The sequence below is a fragment of the Mirounga angustirostris genome, unplaced genomic scaffold (assembly GCF_029215605.1).
Source record: "Mirounga angustirostris isolate CCGP_5_RB_7025 unplaced genomic scaffold, mMirAng1.0.hap1 SCAF_2, whole genome shotgun sequence".
NCBI classification, from domain to species: domain Eukaryota; kingdom Metazoa; phylum Chordata; class Mammalia; order Carnivora; family Phocidae; genus Mirounga; species Mirounga angustirostris.
In genome coordinates this window covers 180216255-180235334 of record NW_026991710.1, presented here as the reverse complement: position 1 = coordinate 180235334, position 19080 = coordinate 180216255, and the positions used below count along the sequence as shown (strand labels likewise).

Sequence of the window (19080 nt, the reverse complement as noted above, 5' to 3'; positions counted from 1 at the left end):
TCTGTTGTTACACTGTGAAATCTCGTTTCTTCATGAATGGTTGTTGAACTATTTGAAATTCCTTTTTAGCATCAATGGAGAAGATCGGATCATTTATTCTTTTTAGATCCCATTAATATGATGAATCCTATAATGGATTTCCTATATTTCAAACATCTTTAGATTTCCTCTGCTGCTCCCACAGTTATATGCATCTCCTATAATTCTCCAATCTCTCCCACAATTCTTGGTATTATAATTGTCATCTCCCTCACAAAAAAATCATGTTATATTCATGTCATATTTTTGTGCACTGTTGAATTCTGTTTGCTAACAATCTATTTGAGATTTTTGTATCAACCACAAGTGAAATAGGTCTGTTTTCCTTTTATGTGCAATCTTTATCAGTTTTAGGAATGAGCTTTAACATGATAGAAAAGGACTAATTCTGAGAGATGATTATAAAATGTTACAAAGCATAAGGTTCTTTTTTCCCCTTTTGCTTGATGAGATGATATCCTCTATGAGCTAAAAGGGAGAGATACATGCCCTTTCCCATGGTTACCAACAAGGCATTATGCCAACAATAAAATCATCTACAGTTTTGCAGGCCAGAACAACCTATCTCTCTCAGGTCCCAGATGGGCCACCCAAAGTAATGCTAGTAAGAGAGCACTTTTGTGTGTGTCTCTCACAAAACAAATGTAATGTGATGTCAAAGGCTAGAATGGATTTATGCACATTTCCATTCTAATGTGAAAATATATCCAACATCTCAAGCTCAGTTTTCAGTACCCAGTGTTTGATATTGGCCTTGGTCTTCAGATATGCTGTGATCATTGGATCATGTGCCTTTCTTGGGATGGGGGAATGGGAAAGAAATACTCCCAGGTGTTAATGTGAAAGAGAATAAAATCAAGATGTTGGGATTGAGGAATTAGAGCCATGTTGCAAATGCACCTAAACTAGCTCCTTTTTCTTAAATTATTATGCCCGCTCAATTGTGACTGCTTTCTCATAGGCATATTACTGTGCACCAGTGCACTTAGGATAATTACTAATGAAATGCAAAGCATGTTAAAACTCAGTATACTTTGATCATGCAGGTTTTCATCTTAAATAACTTAGAAATATTAGCTCCATGTATTTTACAAATAAAACTTGTTCCTTTTCTCATGCTGAGTTTTTTTCATGAAATTCCTAGTTTAAAAGCTAAGTTTACAGTAATTGACTCATTATATTTTTTACCACAGAGACAGAACACAACTTTATTGTTTGTATATAGCTCTTTTTCAGTTGTGCCTAAAGATTAATTGTTGTCTGTAAGACTATCTTATAATCAGCAATGTTCAATAAGTGTTTAATTTCAATTTGTTCAAATTGTTTATGTGGTAATAAAATCAATAAGGTGCTTTGATTGAACAAATATAAGAACATAGATATAAATGAAGATAGACTTATACAGATGCCTCCTGCCCTCCAGGATGGACTTATGTTACTGGCCAAAATGTATGTAGCAAGGATATCCCAGGGCCAGCAACTTTTTATCAAAAGAACTTTCAAGTCTGATGCACCTGGGTGGCTCAGTAGGTTAAGTGTTTGCCCTCGGCTCAGGTCATGATCTCAGGGGTCCTGGGATCAAGCCCCCCTTCTGGCTCCCTGCTCAGCAGGGAGTCTGTTTCTCCTTCTCCCTCTGACAACCACCACCACCCCCGCACCTGGCTCGTGTGCTCTCTCTCAAATAAATAAATAAAATATTTTTAAAATAAAAAAAATAAAATAAAATAAATTTAAGTATTAAAAAAAAAACTTTCATATAAGAGCTGACGCAAAATAGTATCTTAAAGACTACAAAACCTCTGGCTCTTCACAGAAGCTCAACCAGGGAAAGAATATGGCACCAGGGCATATAGACTATCAGTTAATGTTACTTTTTGTATTAGAAAACAAAAGGAAAAAAGGGATCTGGTTAATTTCATGAAACTAAACTACAGTAATTTTTCTTTTAAGATTTTTATTTATTTATTTATTTGAGAGAGAGAGAATGAGAGACAGAGAGCATGAGAGGGAGGAGGGTCAGAGGGAGAAGCAGACTCCCCGCCGAGCAGGGAGCCCGATGCGGGACTCGATCCCGGGACTCCAGGATCATGACCTGAGCCGAAGGCAGTCGCTTAACCAACTGAGCCACCCAGGCGCCCAGAACTACAGTAATTTTTAAACAAGTTTTAGGTGACTTTCTAGGGAGTGTTTACTTCTAACATTAACAGAAGTTTTAAACAGGGCATTGTTTGTATAGAAGGACATTTTAAAATATATATATATAATAATATTGTATTTTTCTCTCATTAAGATAAAAGACGTTTTTAAAGTAATGAAAACCATGTTGCTATAGATTAATAGCTACTTTCCTCTCTTAATTCTAAGGGTACTTGACTCCATCCCAGAAACCCAAATTAGCGGGCGCATCCTAAGCCTTGTTGTAACTCAGAAGGAACTTGCAGACATGAGTGTCCCAGTCCCTCCAGCCCTTTTGCCCCCATTACTTCCATGGCAGCTATTCTTTCACTTTAATTAGACTTTAAATTTCTTGACCCTTCTATTTTCATTCTATTATTTCTCTTTTATCTTCACTTCCTTCCCAAATCAGGTGATCCATCACTTCAACTACACCCTTCTCAGGGTCCTTATTTCCCTGGTTTTCTGCTCACTTCATAAAACCTGGCCCAGAGAAACATTCCAACCCAAGAGCAACCTGATCTGCCTTCTGTGCATTCCACCTGGTCTTTCTGCACAACTGGAAAATGGTGCAATCACAAAGATCTGGCATCCTTGGAGCCAACAGGGAAGCTTCAGTCAGGCTTTCCTCACTGCGTATCAATCCTTCATTTCCCTACTCAGCTCCCTTTACCAAGTGGCTGTTTCGAAACCTCTCTCCTCTTCTCAGGCACCCTACCCCTATCATCACCTCCCCTTTCCTCCCCTTACCATGAAGTTACTCCCATCCACAACAGTCTTTCTCTCCTTCTCTCTGCTGGGAATGGAAGAAACAGTCTAATTCCTGCTGCTGTGTTCTGGATCCCATCCTTTCCCCACCTCCTCAGAGAATTCTTCCATTCAATTATACCTCATGATCCAATTATATTTCATTTCATTGCTCGACTCCTTCTTAAAATTCTTTATTTTGCTTCTGTAAATCTACACTTTTGGAGTTTTCTTCTTAATATCCTGGGTCATTCCTTTTCAATCTGATTTTTGATGATTCTTCCTCCATAGGTGCTTTAAAAATGTGTGGGGTGTGTGTGTGGGGGGGGGGGCGTGTGTGTGTGTGTGTGTGAGCTAGAGTTTTGCATCTTGCCATCAAGGATTCTGTCCCCTGCATTCCAGTGCTATGTTTATAGTTGGCATTGACATGATATTGACTTTCTTATTTCTGTGTCTTCAACTCAAATTTCCCCTTAATTATAAAGCAATATATTCAATATTTACTGAATATTTGTCATTATATTGATAGCTCAGTTGCCAACACTGAGGTCAGTTTTCCACTCACCCCCAAAAATGCTGTTACTTCTGTGGCTCCCTCTTAAAGAAGGATACCAGCATCCACCCCAGTTACCACAGCTAGAAACCCTGGAATTATCTTTGATGTCTCCCTCCTTCTCTCACTATATTTAATTTATCACCATAGCCTGTTGATGTCTTCTAGAAATGTCTTGATTTTGTCCATTTTGTATTATACCCACTGCCCTTCTTTGGCATAGATTTTAATCTTTTTTCATGTGTAGTATAAGAATTTTCTAACTGGTCCCCTGCCTTCAACCATGCCTCCTATTAATCTGATTATTTCTAAAATTTAAACAGATTTAAAACTGTTCAGTGATTCTCCACTGCTATTGGAAAAACATCCAAGTTTTCTAGAATGTAAGGAATTCTATCTAAGCAATCTGTAGTTACCAAATGAGCCATCGATTTCTCTTTCTTTCTTTGCCTTCAAGTCATGGACATGCTACTTCCTCTGCCTGTCAGAAACTAAAACAAATTGGCCTAATCATCTGCCCTCGTTTAGGATTTCATTCAGATGTCATCTCTTTGGAGAAGATTTTTCTGATCTCCCCAAAGTTAAGCTGTACGTCCCTTCTATTACACCACATGCTACCATAGTATCTTAAAAGGGGAATATTGCCTTTAATATGCAATATGCAATTTCTCCAAGTTCCCATATGCCAGAATATCCCACAAATATCTCTGCCTCAGTTTTCCCCTCCTCTAGTCAAAGAAGGTGAGACATCTTTCCTTCCTTCAGTTTAAAGCTAATTCTTCACCTTACACTCTGGATTCCATCCTCTCATGCTTCTTGTCACTCAGATCCACCAATGTTCCTTTACCTCATAAATTCACACTGAGGGAGAAATACCAGAACTTGTGCTCTGCTGGCTCCTTCTCTCAAGGATGTGCTCTCTTAAAGTCTCTTCCTTCCTTAAACCCTCCCCTTTTACCTTGCTCATGAATTACACATCTCCTTTTCTTCCTGTCTTGCAAGAGTAGATAATATTCTTTGCATCATTTCCTCACCTGATTTTACTCCTCAAGCCACTATTGGAACTCTGTAGGTTTGTTTTCCAGTTTCACCAGAAACTTCCTAGTGGCCAAATGCAATGTACCTCATTCATCCCTTTTCTGCTCTGTCTACTGTATTTGACACTTGGTCAGTCTTAACATTTTTCATATTCTTTTCTCCTTCAGAATATGTAACACCCTAATATCTTGATTTTTTTCCCCTACGTCTCAGCTCATTCTTTCATGGCTTCATTTTCAGGCTTCTCTTCCAACTGACCTTTAAGAGTCAGTGTTCCAGATTGTCCCATTATTGACCCTCTTCTCAGTCCCTTCTCTCTCACCATGTGATCTCATCCAAGCCACTTCCCACTTGTGGCTTCCATAGCCTACACCTCTTTCCTGAATTCCAAAACATATATCCATTTTCTTTCTCGAAGTCATAGACTTTGGATGACCCCCAACATCATCAATTCAACTTCTGTACTACTGAATTCATTATTATCCCTTGTCACTCCACAACCGATCTTCCTACATTTTCTGTTTCAGTGAGTTTGACATGCTCAGACACAGAAACCTGACATTGATTTTGGCTTGTGCTTCCCTTTCATGATCCTTTCACTTTCCTCCCAAATCAAATCCACTTTTCCAACTTTCTCAATATTCTTCAAATGTCCCTCTGTGTTCTCATTGCCACCACTTTGCCCAGGCCCTTTTGATTTTTGAGAAATATTGCAATATATGAAGACCTTCACTCCTGCTTCCAGCTTCATTATTTCTAATCAATGCTTCACTCTTCTGTTGTGGCAGTTTTTCTAGACCATCAATTGAATGAGGTCATATTCTTTCAGTGCACTACAACATGTTAAAGATAAAAGCCAGCATGCAAGGCCATTTATGATAAAGTCTGACTACGCATGTCTCAGAATTCACGTTCCTCCACACTCCCCCATTCCTCACTCTTCAACATAGCTCCCTGCCTCCCCCAAAATTCAGTGTCACATCACACCAAACTTCTTACTGGCCCCTGAGGAGATCATGTTGTTCTTTGTTCACATATTTTGCTTATGCAGTTTCCTCTGGTTGGTCTGTCCTTCCACCTTTTTTATCTGCCAAAGTAGAGCTTCAGCTCCATATTTACCTTTTCCAAGTCACTTCACTGACTCCTGCAAGATGTGTTAGGGGACATTCCATGTTATTTTATAGTACTCGTGCACATTTCTGACATAAAATTTATAATATATTTTATTGTAATTTCCTATTCCCCAATAGACTAGAAATTTCTTGAAATCAGAGGCTTTGCTTTTCAATTCAGTATTCACATCACATGCAATGTTAGGCACATAATAGGTACTCATAAATGCTTATTGAATGAAAGCAGACTTGTTCAAACCAGCAAATCTATTTAACTATCCATGCTGTGTAGAATATGGGAAAGGAACAAAGATACTAATGTTGTATTTAAATCATTTTTCCCTTTTCTATGGAGAAATCTAAGAATAATATAAGAAAAGTGCCACTAGTATTTCTGTGGTCATTTATATTTTCAGTAATCTTGCACAGGCCATTTAGAGTTTAAAATGTAACCTTGCTATGATCAATAGGGGTTTTAGAGGGAACAGGCCTAAAAACACATAGCATAAAAGATATAGCATTATCTTAATCCTATTTCTTTCTCATTTCTTATGGACACATTGATTCATTCATTATTTATTCATTATTGAGCACTCACTATGTGCCAGACATCCTGGTAAACACCAGGGTCGCTAAGATGAGTAAGACTTGGCCTCTGACATAAAGAAGCTCGTAGTAGTGGAGAATGCACTTTCAAACTAAGTATTTTTTTTAACTATGAATTAATAGAAACATATTCTCATTTTTATGAAAGTGCAGAGGAGGGAACAGTCAATGGGATGAGCAAGACCAAGCAGCAATTAATTGTTCAGGATGTTGCCATGTGGGAAATGATATTTGAGTACCGGAATGAGGTTGCCCGAAACATCACTCCATTTACTTTCCCCAAACCACATCCCTTCATTTCTCCTACTTACTGTTACACACCCATAAGCATCTCTTATCCACACCTTGTCTCTAATTCACTCTTGTAATCATGTTTATATACCTGAAATCTTGTTAATTTTGTGTTTCCTTAATTAGATCTTAAAACATCCTAAATACAGGATCATATTTTCATAATCCTAATACTAAATTATGTCCCTGTGGGTGCTTAATATATACTTATTAATGCATTGGCTTAATGTTCCTAGCATCATTAAACTGGAGGAATCAGTTTCTATGTTTGATAATTTTCACTTTTTTATTAATTTATGGAATGGTAAATTACATTGGTTCAAATATTCTCTAATTCATTTTCTTTTTTGATACACAATTACTCACTATAAATTATCTCTTCCTCATAATTTCAGTCATTTAAGGTTACAACATATAAATAGTATCACCAAACATAGCTTCCTAATTTGTTTCACATGTCAAGGTAGTAGGAAATTGCATAAAGTTTTCTTAAACTCCAACAGAACGTCTATATAGAAGAGACTATTCTGTTAGAAAGCCCCTTATTTTGCTATTCCCCATAGTTCAGTAGGGATGTTGAATAAGCCAAAAGAGGATACTGTATAGCAGAATACTATCTAGAAACTGGGTAATTAGATCAGAAAGACCCAGTCCAGACTCTTCTACTTGCTTCCACAGGAGCTTGAGAAAGTTATACAAATTTTCAGAGTCTCAGTTTTCTCATCTGTAAAGTAAGATAAATACGAGAATCAATAAACTAATGAGAGTACAGTATTTAGCAAAGTTTTTGGGCAGACACATATAAATGGCTCAGTTGCTACTATTATTGGTGTTACTTACGAGCTAAGACTTTAATACGGCATGGAAATTGTTGTGAAGGAAAATATGAGATTAAAGAGGTTGAATATCTAGCAGAACATAAACTGCTTGCTTCATCATAAAATAACACCTTCACAATCATAGCAAGATTATTTTAACTCTGCAGAAGAAATAGAAAAATTTTGTTGCAAAATTGGTTGTAAAACTTTACAGAAGAAACCATTGTTACCTAGACCAAGTGAAACTGTTCTGAAATGTTTTGTTCATTTTGCCAATTTCTCTTCTAATGAAAGTGCAGTCCAATATATACATTTGTATATATATGTTATATATCACATTAAAGTCAGTAGAACTTCAGGGAATAGATAGTCAAATTGCCACACCATTACTTCTGAAGGAATAACTCCAGTTACAAAATAAGAATTATTTTGACTAAGTAATATGACAGATTACAAAAAATAGATTTAGGGGCACCTGGATGGCTCAGTAAGTTAAGCATCTGCCTTTAGCTCAGGTCATGATTCCAGAGTCCCAGGATGGAGACCCGCATCAGGCTCCCTGCTGAGCAGGGATCTGCTTCTTCCTCTCTCTGTGTTTGCTGTCTCTCTCAAGTAAATAAATAAAATATTTTAAAAATAGATTTAAAGAGGAAACTTTGCAAAAATAATTTTTCTATATGAAGTCAAACTATCAAGTCACAAGTCACACAACAACCTGTAATTGAATCTTCTACCCCACTTTGACAGCATACCATTTGACACAAATCAGACTGAAAAACAAAACAAAAAAAGGCACATGTCAACAGAGCAGCTCAATAATTTTAAAATGTTTATGGTAATAATACCTTTATGGATTCTATCATTTTATTAGCAAGAGGGAAATAGAAAAAATCAATTTTAATTTCTTTTAAAAATCACTTTTTGTATCAGAATAAATCCCAGTTCCATGGCTATCTGTTTGGAGAGCTCATTAGAAATGAAATGGAAAAAAGAAAGAAAGAAAGAAAGAAAGAAAGAAAGAAAGAAAGAAAGAAAGAAAGAAAGAGAGAGAGAGAGAGAGAGAGAGAGAGAGAGAAAGAAAGAAAGAAAGAAAGAAAGAAAGAAAGAAAAGAAAGGAAAGAAAGAAAGAAAGAAGGAAAGAAGGAAAGAAGGAAGGAAAGAAGGAAAGAAGGAAGGAAAGAAAAAGAAAGAAAGAAAGAAAGAAAGAAAGAAAGAAAGAAAGAAAGAAAGAAAGAAAGAAAGAAAGAAAGAAAGGAGATGTGGATTTGCAGCCTCAGACAAAGTGATTCGGGTTCATTTTCATCTTTCTAGGGTTAAAATACGAATATATAGAGTTTCTCTTGTATGTTTTCTCTAGGGAAATTACCTTTTAAGTTCTTAAAGACCATAGTTTCTTTTCATATTTTAAACTTTAAAAAATATTTTTATAACCTTACTTAAAGTTTGCCTGACTAATTCACAAGGTCTTTAGGGATCTCTCAAATCTAGATTATTCCATACCTAGACTGAGTGTACCTTCTTCTTACAGGTCATTCAAACTTTTATATAACAAAGTTTTATTTTTCTGTTAGGATCAAAATGTTCTCAGAAGCTGACAAATTTTTTCATATGCTTTTAAGAAAAAAATATAATTATGTAAATTTCCATTTTTGTAAGCTATTTTAACTACATATTAGCTAATCTTTAAATTAGTTAATGTGGGAGAAAAGGTAAGCATTTAACTTCAATAAGGAGAACTTCAATTAAATTTTCACTTTTCAGAGAGAGTACATTTAACTCCATGAGTATTTGAATTATTCTTGTCAAGGGTTAATGACAGTCTCCGTTCTTAAGTTTTCACTAAAGAATTCCCAAATATTTCATCCCCAAAGTCCAAAATTATATTTACTAATAGTAATTAGTGATGATTGGGGTTCTAGCTTACATTTAGTGAGTATAAAAGTACAGTTCTTCTCCAGAGCCAGTACATCTTCAAATCAGTATTTATTAGGTATTTCTTCAGCATTTCTGTGAAAGAGAATTTGAGGCCTTGTGGAGGACATAGGTAGAGGAGAAGGAGGAGAAGGAGGATTAATGATAACCACACTCATCCTCTCTAGAATCCCAATCACTAGGATTTTTGTCCTCAGACTTGAATACATAATCTTTTTTTAAAGATTTTATTTATTTATTCATGACAGACAGAGAGAGAGAGAGAGAGAGGCAGAGGGAGAAGCAGTCTCCCAAGGAGCAGGGAGCCCGATGCGGGACTTGATCCCAGGACCCTGAGATCATGACCTGAGCCAAAGGCAGACGCTCAACCATCTGAGCCACCCAGGCGCCCTTGAATACATAATTTAGCAAAACAAAGAGAATTAACCAGGCTCACTCCTTAAAGTTTAGCAAGCATCTAATTTTATTTGAGCACTGTCCCAGGACTCCATCTGCTTCCCTACTCAAATGGTTTACCAGAGTATTCCTTCTCACCATATATGTAGTGCTCTAACCAAAATCCTGGCAAACACACTTTTTCCTGTCTCAAGTTTCCATTGATGTTATATTCCATCAACAATGCTTTAGTGACACTTACAAAATGATACCATGAGAAACTACTCAGCTGGGGCACCCCTTCATCCACTCTCGCTAAATTAACTGTTGACTTCCTGGAAACTTTACTCTGGCCACCCCAACACCACATTCTCCTTGTCTGGCAGTCTGTTTTAGGCTCCCCCAACTAATTCCTATTCCCAATTTCTAAATGTATTATTAAATTTATCTATATCTACTTCTAAAATTTAGGCACATTGTCCTAGGTAGATGGTCCCCAGAGATCTGAGTTCTACTCTCTGCTTTCTCTCCCCTTTAGTAAAGTTCATCCACATTTATTTCCTTGTTTGTTATCAGCCTTTCCTTTGGGTTCTTAGGCTACAGACCTAGCATCCATTTCTCCGCTGGAGTTGTTTAACACTTGCATTCTCAGGAATGCCTCAAGTGGAATATGTCAGAATAAATCAATTCATAAATTTTCTTCCCAAACCTGCTTCTTGTCCCTCTGTGTTGCTGTAAATGGTGCCAACATCTACAACAGACTCAGCCCAGGGCCAGTCTCATACCTCTTTTGCTCTGGCACCTTCTTCATCCGACTCATGCCTAAATTATTTCCTCTGTCTCATTTCCTCTGTCACTCGTCTAGTTCATTATTTCTTACGTAAAGCCATTGTTGTCTGACTGTCTTCCTCCTTTTACTCTCTTCCCTCCTTAATGCCTTCTAAACTGCAGACCACACAGTCTCCCCAAAGTACAGCTCTTCCAGTGACTCCCTATTATCTACTAATTAAATTCTAAATATCATATTCTTTATATCTAACACTTCTTTGGTGTGCTTTTACCTTTATTTACCACAACTGCTCAAGACATAACCTTGGATTGTACTCAGCGAGACATTCCAGGATACACACTGCTCTTTTCCTCCCACAGATGTCCTTTAGTTCATGCCAAACCCTGTAGCAGGAATGCCTTTCCCCAGAGCTGATGCCCTATTGTCCTTGAAGCATTTTTTGATTATCCTCTCTACCTAGCCTTACCACAACCACTCAGTTATTCTACAGACCTGACCATATTTGTTTTCTTCATAGTTCTCTACATTTTGAAATTCTTTGTGAGTGTTCATTTGTTTATTCTCCAGCCTGTAACATCCAGGGTCATGAATGAAGGTTTTTGTTGTTGTTGTTCATTTGTTTGTTCTTTAATCACCATGTATTTCCAGGATGAAGAAAGCTTGAAAAAGATGAAAATATGATTTGCAATTCTTCTTTGCACTAGGCATTGTCTTTTGTGCAGTGAGATATTCTATCTCCACTGTTTGGACTCTCAAACCATTTTTAATACAATACTTTAATGGTAATTACACTAATGTTGATAAATTTTCATCCAGAAGTCATTTTCTGGAAATGAGCTCCATTGTGCCAATTTATTAATTGATGCAAATTTCTCAGGCTATTTTCCTTCTTATTATCTTGCTAAAATTATTATTTATTTTTTAAATTTTTATTTTTTTTTTGAGGGGAGTTGAAACACATTGTTACATTAGCTTCCGGTGTAGAACATAGTAATTCAACAACTCTATATGTTAAACTATACTTTCCACGAAGTGTTGCTGTCACCATTCAATGTTGTTACAGTATCATTGACTATATTCCCTATGCTCTACCTTTTATTCCCATGATTTACTTATTCATTTCCTAACTGGAAGCCTATATCTCCACTCCCCTTCACCCATTTTGGCCATCCCTCTAGTCCCTCCTGGTAATGTTTATTCATTTGTTTTATTTTTTTAGATCCTACACATAAGTGAAATCATATGGCATTTGTCTTTCTCTGACTGGCTTATTTCACTTAGCATTATATTCTCTATCTAGATCCATCCAGGTTGTTGCAAATGGCACAATCTCATCCTTTTTCATTGCTGCATAATATTCCATGATATCTATATTCCATATATATAATATTATTTTTTGTCCATATCAAATTTTAAAGAATTATAGTTTTTGCTGTTATACATTTTTTGTGTGTGGCCATTTTCTCCTATTCAGTCTAAACCTTCTAGGTCATAGTTGACAATTTAAATGTCTAGATTATTTGCTTCCTCTAATTTTTATCAATTATAGTTTTGGCTATTTTCAGTTTAATTTTTTTGTTGCTTATACTACTAATGATATTCATTATGAATTGGAAATAACAGAAAATTTTATTTATTCATTCAGTACTACATGAAAAAACTGTGAAGAATTTGGTGAGAGAGAAAGAAGAGGAAGAAAAGAATTTTGGGACATTGACAAACCTACTCACAGGGAGGGACTCATCATCTATATAGAAAAAGAGAGACAATCTGTGACATTTCTGGTTACTTTGAACTCTCACAGAACACTCCTCAACGGAACAAGACCATAGTGCTTGATTTGAGCTCCCTGCTCTGTGTGTGTGTGTGTGTGTGTGTGTGTGTGTGTGAGAGAGAGAGAGAGAGAGAGAGAGAGAGAGAGAGCCCAGAAAACACCTCCAGCTAAAAGTCAGTGCAATTGTGGAGATGGCCTCACTTGTTTACTTTCTCTTAGGGAGTCACAATCCTACATTGCATATTTTCCAGTGTTTGAAACATTGATTATATATATATTTCACTCTTTATAACTCTTTACAATGGAGGACTAGTTTGAAACTGGTTTCTGTAACATGGTTAAAAGCAGAAGTCATTTCCTATTTGTTTGGGGCCTATCTTTTGTGTTGGAGTTGGACTCAAGAATGAGTCTCAGAAGAGCTCACTAGGGCTCCGTGTCCACAGGAAGTTTGGTGGAATGAATAGTGGATTTCACTGTCACTCACATGGCTGAGGCCCAGCTAAGTGGAACAGCTCAGTCTATTTACAGAAAATTATTGACTCTTTAGGATGTGAAGATTGCTGCCTACCTCTCACTTTTGGGGGAGAACATTAAAGGGAGGGTGCTGAGGGGCTCTATTCAATATGCTTTCTTTCATTTAATACCCGATTTTTAGTCCATTGTCCCTACTTCACCCTGTGCCTGGTGTCCCGGAGTTGAGTCTCTCTGTTTCTATTTCTCCAGTAAATAGCCCCCACAGCTCCTACTGCTGAGCAGGAATCATCTGGCTACTTTGGGGTAGACATGTCTTGTTGACTCTACCCTCATAACATATCTAGAAACTAATGGTATTCCAACATTTCCATTGCTATCACTCCAGTCCTAGCCACCTGTGATGGTTAATGTTATGTGTCAACTTGGTTGGGTTACGGTGCCCAGTTCTTTGGACAAACAAAAGTGTAGATGTTGCTGTGAAGGTATTGTTTAGATGTGGTTAACATTTAAATCAGTTAGCTTTGAGTAAAGCAAATTACTGTCTATAATATGTGTGGGCTTCATCCAGTCAGGTGAAGACCTTAAGAGCAAAGACTGCGGTTTCCCAGAAAAGCAACAATTCTGCCTCAAGACTGTAATGGAGAAACCCTGCCTGAGTATCCAGCTGGCATGGCTTGCCCTGCGAAGTTTGGACTCAAGACTGTATAATCAACTCTTATCTAAATTTCCAGCCTGCCAACTTGACCTATGGATTTTGGACTTCCCAGCCACTACACTCATGTAAGTCAATTCCTTAAATAAATCTTCCCTTGGAACACATGGTGGCTCAGTCAGTTAAGCATCTGCCTTCAGCTCAGGTCATGATCCCAGGGTCCTGGGCTCAAGCCCCATGTTGGGCTCACTGTTCATCTGGCTCCTGCTCAGCCTGTTTCTCTCTCCCTCCCCTTCTCTTGCTCTCTCTCTCACTATTTTTCTCTCTCTCAAATAAATAAATAAAATCTTAAAAAAAAAAATCTTCCCTTGCCCTCCATCTTCCCTCCTGGTCTCTCTCTTCCCCTCTCTGTTTATATATGTATATGTATATGGTATACATATATGTGTATGTGTACACATTTATGTGTATGTATGTACTATTGATTCTGCATCTCTGGAAAACTCTAATTCACTACCATCATTTCTCACCTGGATTCATCGACCAACTCAAACCTGATCTCCCTTTCCCCCAATTCCATCCCTTACAGCCTATTGACTAGATAGCAACTAGAGTCTTTTTCAAACTCAAGTTTTTACCTATTGTAAATAGAATAAAGTCTAAACTCCTGACCACGGGCAAGGACTCTAGCCCCTGTCAACTGTCCATCCTCACCTCTCATCATTCTAACTTCTGCTCAATCTGCTCCAGCTATCCTTGCTTCCATCCATATCTCTGCCACAGGAGATTTGCACATGTTTCTATTGCTTGAAGTGTTCTTTATCCAATTCTTTACCTGCTCATAAATCTCTGCTCCAAAATTATCTCCTAAAGTGGTTGCGCCTAGTTGACCCATTCACTAATCACCTTCCTTTTCCTCCTACCATTAACCATCATTCTTATCCCTTTATTCTACTTTCTTTTTCTTCATGGCACTTAACACAACCTGAACTTACATCACTTAATTATTTATCTCCTTTTTTTTTTTCTGTCTCCCTAACTAAAATGGAAGCTTCAGGAGGGGCGGAAAGATATCTGTCTTATTCCCTGTTTATCCTCAATGCCTAGAGAATACTTACTATGTGGTGATGACTCAATCGATATTCATTTAGATGAGTGAATGAATAGTCTTTGTCTGACATTTTGTAGCACGCTGCTTTGGTAACATAATCATAGAATTACGTTATCATCATTAGGCTGAATATAACAAATTAAAGACAGCCTCCATTCGAAGCATGTGTGCATTATACAGAATTTGAATGGTTTAACATAAAATTACATAAGAAAATTACAAAAGGAAACCCACCGATTATTCAGTTATACCTCACATTCTAGAAATCCGCGGGCTTCAATGGTTTGACAAGTTGTTTGACATCACATAGTCATAAGTGCTTCATAAACCCACCCAGGCATTTTCCCTCATTACATTTTCCTCTCTCAGAAAGGGATAGATTTCCATGTTTAAGTGACACTGAACCCAGTTCTCCATAAATCAAGCCTCAAATCAAGCCTCTTATTTAATTAAACAATTTGGCCAGTCCTATCTAAATCGGCTATTATCCAAATTGTCAGTCAAGTTATTCCAAAGGCAGAATGTTTAGTAGTGAGAGGATGGGACTAGTAATCAAAATACAGACTCTGGTCTACACATTACCCCAGTAAGCCTTGCACAACTAGGCCCCACAGAGTGGAGAATGATAATCATAACCATGTGAGCCGTTGAGATGTGTGGGTGAACACGCATTAGTGTGTGTGTGTGTACCCGTGTGCTAGCATGTGTATGTGTATGAGAGCGAGAGAGAGAAAATCAAATAACATAAAACAGATGGAAGTACTTTGACACCTGGCACTTAAAATATCAAAGTAAAGTATTATTACTGAATAATAACTGCTGACATTATTGAGCACTTCTTATGTTCTAGGCACTTCTCTAGGTGTTTACATTCAGTATCCTAAATAATCCCATAGAAGCCACATAGGTATGGTTATCTTCCTCAGTATATGTGTGAGTAAACTGAGGCACAGAGGGTAATTAGCCCAAAGAAACCCATCTAAAAAGTGGATGTCAGACTTCAGACTGAGGCATTCTGCTTCCTTCCAGAGTCTTGGGTTCTAGCCACATATTATATTGCTGCACAGATATACTTTTAGAAAACACTTTGGAGAAATTTTTCTTTTCAGTTTTCTAGCAACATTCTAAGAATGTGAGATGCAGCAAGGTGGCTGACTCATGGTAGGGGCCCTTAAATATTAATGCCTTTCCTTCTTTCCAGTATAGGATCCTGCCTCCTTGTTTGAACTTGTTTCACAATAGACATGGGGTTCCTTCCCACAGGCATTTTTGGTCCTAGTAGGTCATCCTACTGAGTTGAGTTTTATAATAAGATTGAATTGACCTATGTTTCATCTGGAATAGTGGGTAATACTGAGAATAAATATCAGTGTTTTGTAATCATTCTAATAACCAGGAACTGTGCTAAGCAATCGCCACACATTAACACATTACAAAAAGGCTCAAAATTACTTTGTTAAACATTTTTTCATAAGCTTTTCAGAATTATTTTGATAAATGTTCTAACACTTTTGTCCAAAATTGTGGGTAGACGGTCATGGGACCAGGACTTGGCAAGGCGAACAGAGATCTCCTCCATCGTTCTGCTGTCCTCCCTTTCCTCACCAAGAGCCTACATGATAAGCAAAAATGAGGCTTATCCTCAATTCTCATGAAAAATACAAGTTTTCACTTCTTCCTTGTGAATAAACTAAGTATTTATTTATGTCTCCCTAACCTACACCTGAGGAAATGATTGACCTGGTGCTTGTTCCTATTTAGCCAAAAATCCCTTTGATCCCCACAGACATATTTATTCCCATGAACAAGAAAAAAGAATGTGATCTTTCCTGGGGTGTGGATGGGGAGAGGGGAAGTTGGGGAGCAGGGTTTGATCTTGTTGAATATAAGTAACCTTCTTCAAATTAGTTCTTTTCTCAAAAACACTCAACAATGATTTTATGCTTCCCATTTCCTCCTTTTTGTCTATGAAATTGATTATTTCCACATTAAAAGATTGTCTTGAGGGGAAGTATTTTTTTTAAAGGGTTTATTTTAGGGTGGGGAGGAGCAGAGGGAGAGGGACAAGCAGACTGTGCACTGAGCGTGGAGCCCAACATAGGCTCAATCCCACCACCCTGAGATCCTGACCTGAGCTGAAATCAAGAGTGGGATGCTTAACCGACTGAGCCACCCAGGCGCTCTGAGGGGAAGTATTTTTTACAACATACCATGATCCTATACCTGCCCAGAGCAGAATACCATCATAAGTCATTAACATTCCATATGACTTCTGAATAAATAAAAGCTACAAAACCCTGGTTATATATAATCTCAGAAAATAATGTTTACAAACCTACTAAAACAAATGTAAACAGTAAATGTGGCATGAGGGTGATCAAAGGATGTACAGAGACAACCACTTATGGTTGGTCTGCCCCCTACGAGCCTGCACCAGCCAGCCCCTGGAATCAGGCCATTTTTAATGCCCAAAAAAAAAAAAAAAAAAAAAACAGGGAGAATAAGGTATGACCTTGCAGAAAGCCCCATGACAGTCTACTATATGTACAGTGATTTTGTGCCTAAATACATCTGGAAGGGATTTGGGACTCTGATTGTGGAATTTGATATTAAGCTCTTTGAGCCAAGAATCTGGTTCCTACCTAAGTTACAATTGCCCACGGTGCCCCTCAGTGGATCTTTACCTGGGGTGCTCTATCGGCAGTCACTGGTGATGGCTTGCCACAAAATCATAACCAGCATTTTCTTTAAATCATGGATTCAAAAGGACAGCCAGAACTCTAGCAGTTTGTTCACCACTAATGAGAAGTCGAGAGAGAATAGATGAGTTTTGAACCAAATCCCTCCCTAGAAGTCCCTTAGGAGTACACAGGTGGGTGTGAGCCCTTGGGAACACTGAAGTCTCCCGTTTGTCACAAACACAGAATTAACCTTCATCTTTGATATAGTGACCAAATATAAGTCCTATAAAATAGCATCTTGACCTGAAATGACACTGCAGGGCATTGACCTGCCCTGCAGTGTCATTTCAGGTCATATATCCCGTTAACAGAAAAATAGGAAATACGAGGTTCTCGTTGTTTTTCCCCACACTTGAATGACTTTCTCCTTTCATGAAAATAATACACTGCATTTCTCTTTTGAATTGTCTATTCTTTTAATTAGAGAACTGGGGAGATTTCTCTCTTGTTAAATCTTCCCATCCCTGTGAAACTGTAATGACTAGTGTCAAGCTGTCAGCTCGGAAAAGGTCTTTGCAGCTGCCTGTGTCACGTGGGTGGTTCTTCCCCCGCCAAAGCCAAATCCTTTTTTTATTTTTGCTCTTAAGTGAGCAAATTAGGATGAGGTAAAATGAATAAATCTTCATTACATTCTGGAAAACAGAATGGTAAACTGCTTACTTAAGCTCTACCAGGCAAATTAAACGAACAGGAAGTCCTTATTACACCAGAAGGTTGGATGACTTTTAACCATTGGGAAGAGTCACTGAGAGTGTACGTACTCTAATTTTCACACCTGGCCCAAATATGTCAGGAGTGATCTACCTTTTGCATTTGAAACATCACTCCGTCTTATTGTAGAGTGGAGTAGGCTGTATTTGAAGTCAAGTTCTTAAATAAAAACTTTTTAGACTGCTTAAAATTCTGCTTTCTCACGATACATATAAGCTTGCACTCCTTTCTGTCAACTTTTCTCTTCACCCACGCTTCTCTACTCAGGATATATTCAGGAAAATAGGCTCATTTTCCTAAGGGCATTTTTTATTCCAAGTTTTAAACTCATAAATATGAGGTCTGGCAATTTTTCTTTCTTTTTTTTTTTTTTTTTTTTTTTGCCACACCTGGTGGTCCAAAAGCAATTATAGGCTACAGAAAATAATGTTCTAAGGTAGCCATGGGCATGTTGCATCATCTTGCCCCACATGAGTTCAGCACATCTTCAATCACTTATAGCTCTTGAATATTAGGATAAAAGTATGCATGTATGCAGGCTGTAATCAAACAAGTTATTTTCCAAGCTCTCCCTAGGCCAGTGCGGGTATATTCAGCAAAATTTGGGTTGCCAACCCTTCTTCAGTAAATCTGTGTCTTCATAGTCACTGTGGGCCAGTAAGATTCACCCATATTCTCCCTATGTGCATCTAAATACACTCAGTTAAGAAGAAAATTCTGTTGAATTCAAATTAATATAGTGTATTTTATTCCATGGGATTTTTTTACATATGAGTTTATGTAAATTAAAAAGAAATACATGAAATTAATTCTGTGGTTCTTCAAAATAAAAATTTACCTACATTTTGTATGAATTTTTATTTTTTATTTTAAGGTTTTCCCTCATGGGCATCATCATAGGCCATTTTAACACATGTATTATACTTGAGAAAACATGTATTCGGAGGATGATGCTAGTTCAAGTTTTAGCAGCACATTAACTTTTAGAAATTATAGAGAAAGCCTAGTGATAACCCCCACTATCAAAAGACATACTTAGTAATTGTTATTAGTTTTGTATGGATTGCTAGAGACAGAATCTAGCTCTTCAAATTGTTAAATGCTGCCATAGTATTATGGAAGAAATAAAACACTTAATGCC

At 37.4% G+C, this 19080-nt stretch overlaps 1 long non-coding RNA gene across 2 annotated transcripts in view; it reads right to left on the bottom strand.

Annotated features, from left to right (window-relative positions):
- LOC123847886 (uncharacterized) overlaps nucleotides 1-19080 on the bottom strand; it is a 78181-nt gene that overhangs the window by 58765 nt on the left and 336 nt on the right. The window contains exons 2-3 of one of the 2 annotated variants that reach the window (XR_010409717.1): nucleotides 17172-17285; nucleotides 7161-9407 (exon numbers count right to left, since the gene is read on the bottom strand). This is a non-coding gene — a long non-coding RNA (uncharacterized LOC123847886). Of the gene's footprint in view, nucleotides 1-295; nucleotides 9408-17171; nucleotides 17286-19080 lie in introns of those variants that run through there. The other variant, XR_010409716.1, reaches the window with a different exon arrangement.